This window comes from Buceros rhinoceros, unplaced genomic scaffold, assembly GCF_000710305.1.
Source record: "Buceros rhinoceros silvestris isolate BGI_N320 unplaced genomic scaffold, ASM71030v1 scaffold31418, whole genome shotgun sequence".
NCBI lineage: Eukaryota > Metazoa > Chordata > Aves > Bucerotiformes > Bucerotidae > Buceros > Buceros rhinoceros.
Genome location: NW_010425717.1, coordinates 10,799 through 13,936, shown reverse-complemented (window position 1 = coordinate 13,936; position 3,138 = coordinate 10,799).

Genomic DNA, 3,138 nt, shown 5'->3' with positions numbered 1-3,138 from the left:
AAAAGATGCCCACCGCACCCTGCAGAGTGGCAAGAGCAGCCAGCACACTGGCTGGGAATACCTCTCGCTTCCCACCACCACCTGCTTCTGGCAGGGAAGGTCAAGGGCTTAGTTTCCCCAGGGCTGGATAAGGGAGCGGGAGTTCCCCCATGTCCTCCATGCTGGTGTGGCCCTCTTGGGTTCTGGAGCAGGGGGAGGGAGTGGGCAGAGGGAGTTTGAGCCCAGGCAGTGCTGACCCAGTGCTTTGTAACCCTGGAGAGGTCTTCTACGGGCAGACCACTGTAGAAGCCTAATTTGTGTGCTCAGCGTCACCCCTGGAGAGGTCTAAGTCCTCTTGCACAGCGGGCCAAGGACACCTCCTCATTTTTTCGTTAGCCTCGTGGACAAGCACAGCTCCAGGGACGTGTAAACAAGGAGCAGGGAGACAACTAACATTCAGCAGAGCTGGTGTCACCAGAGCACTGTCCCACGCCAAACTCCCTGTGCAGGTGGCTGAGCAGTACCACGAAAACCCTTGGTAAGAAGCAGAACACCTGCAGAGAGGTGTGGGTTTTAGGGTGACAGTGAATCTCTCAAAGCCTTTGTTTTCCCACGTTGTTCCTGCAAGGCCGGACCGTGCTGGAGCATGCCAGTGGACCCCAAGGAGGAGGTTTGTGCTGGAGTCCTGAGAAACTGGCTCCCAAGAGCCATAGTGGAATCTTTTGGGATGTGATGCTTCCCACCAGCCAGCACAGGGGTGTTGGGAAGGTGTGCGGGATGGAGGTGCCAAACATTCTTTGAGGGTTGGCTTCCAGCAGCACCATCTAGATGCAGGGCAGATGCTGGCCTCCCTCTCTCTGCATCCTGTCAGAGGTTTGTCCTGAGGTAACTGGGTCTGCTCGATAAACACCTCGCGGCTTCTCTGATCGACAAGCCTTTGGGTTTCCGGTGTGCACGAGCACAAGGTGAACTTTCGGTGGATATTTTCTGATACAGGCGGTTCTGCAAGCATGTGTGTGAGTCACTTCACCCACCCCTGTCGCCAGAGGAACTGCTCACACGAGTCCAGTTGCTCATGTGTGCACGAACACTTGCAGGACACCGCCACCCCTCCACAATACCAGGTCACTGGTGCTGCACCATTCCTTGCTGGGGTCGCTGCAGGGATCCCAGCAGCCAGCCTTGTCCGAAGCCAGCCCTCCCAGTGTGGGGTTGGAGGAAACAGCACTGGAAATGGAGCTCTCTGACTCCAGGATTAGTATATAATTTTTAAATAGCTCATTTGATATCTTTGCTGGTTTATTTGTTTAATAAAAGCACTTACTTAGCCAGAGTCCCAGGCTCCTGGGGCTTTCGTTTCTCTGCAGAGGAGATAAGAAAAGCGCATTTCCTTATCCAGTGAGTCATTTTTTTTCTGCTCTTTAATTATGCATTTGTGCTATTATCAAGCGTATTCAGCTCTCGGATGCAAACAGTTCAAACTACTCACCAAGCTCTAACTTCTGCTGCTCCAAAAATTATCAACAGCCATTACGAAGGGAAGGGGAGGCAAAGATGGGGGAGACGGCGAGGGAAATGGCTGAGCCTGCAGCTGTCCAGGCAGCCTGGACCACACTGGTGAGTAGGCACACGTGCAAGTGCCACTGGGGAAGTCAGCGGGGATTTTCTCCATGAGTAAGTATTACCATGTGTGAAATCAAACATTGTTTTCTTGGTGCAGGAGGAAGCAAACAGGCTGGGAAGGGAACATGAAAGAACTGTTGAAGGGAAGAAAAAGTTTAGAAAATGGGAGGGAGTAGTGGTAAGATCACTCGTAATGATGAGGCCGCGACGTCCTTCCACGTTGCAGAACCTGGGAGCACTTCATTCGCAGGAGGACATCACAGCTGGCGTCCCCAGGCTCCCCGCCATGCATTCGCAGCTTCAGGATTTCACTTCAGGTACTGAAATTGGAGCCGTCAGCTCCTGAGCTCTGTTGTAAACCTCACCCTCTGTGTCAAAAGCAACATGGAGGTCCCTTGGTTTGGGCTTTCCCTGGTGTGCGGGGTCACAGGGTTAATTCATAAGCGTGGCACTGTAGATGCCAGGACCCATTTCCCCACCACCCTGCCTTAGGCCAAGCAGGAAGGGGAGAGGGGAGGGAGAGGGTCAGGGTGACAATGCTACAGTGGGACCCAGGGGAATAGGAACTGAGGGTTGCCAAGAGATGACTGATGTGGGGGGAAAACAGCAGGGGGATTTTAGGGTGGAGTGTAGGGTGAGATGATGGAGGAGCCATCCCCCTTCAGGAAAAGGAGACCAGCAGGTGGGAACATCCTGATGCAAGAGGAACAGCAAAGCCTTTGGAGCAGGGACGTGTTTCAGGGGCAAGTACCCTGCCAGAACACTGGTTGTTTTTTGGGTGTCCTCTGTCTTCATGCACGGCTCCAGCCCTACCAGCCCACAATGCAAGGTGTTTTCTGCTCACTAGTCCCTACCTTTACACTTCTGCGAGCTGCCTGCCAGGTGCAGTGAGCACTCCAGATGCCCTCTTCTCCCGAGAGCTCCACTGTGGAGCTCAGATATAGCCTGAAGCAAGCCTAAGCTTTTCTGACCTCTCAGTCCTCCCTGCTGTGGCTTTCTAATGCCCCAGAGATGCTCTCAGTGCACCCTGCTGCTGGACGCATGCCCCTCCTGCTCCCATGCTTGCACCACTGCCTCCCTCCTCACCCAGGGCTCACGAGAGCCAGGGAGCTGGGTAAAGTGGCATACAGAGATGTCATCCCCCAGCAGGACGGCACCTATGCAGGGCAAAGCGCAGCCTGTTCAGCGCAAGCATCAAGTGCCAAGCAGGTCATGCTGCTCATGGCTTTGGAGCTCGGGGCCATGCAGAGAGAGGGAAGTGCTTGGTGTGCCCTCCCTCACTTGGGGAGTTTTACTCTGACTAAGATGCAGGGGCATAACTGAGTCACAGAGATGTCATCCCCCAGCAGGACGGCACCTATGCAGGGCAAAGCGCAGCCTGTTCAGCGCAAGCATCAAGTGCCAAGCAGGTCATGCTGCTCATGGCTTTGGAGCTCGGGGCCATGCAGAGAGAGGGAAGTGCTTGGTGTGCCCTCCCTCACTTGGGGAGTTTTACTCTGACTAAGATGCAGGGGCATAACTGAGTCACAGGAGCAG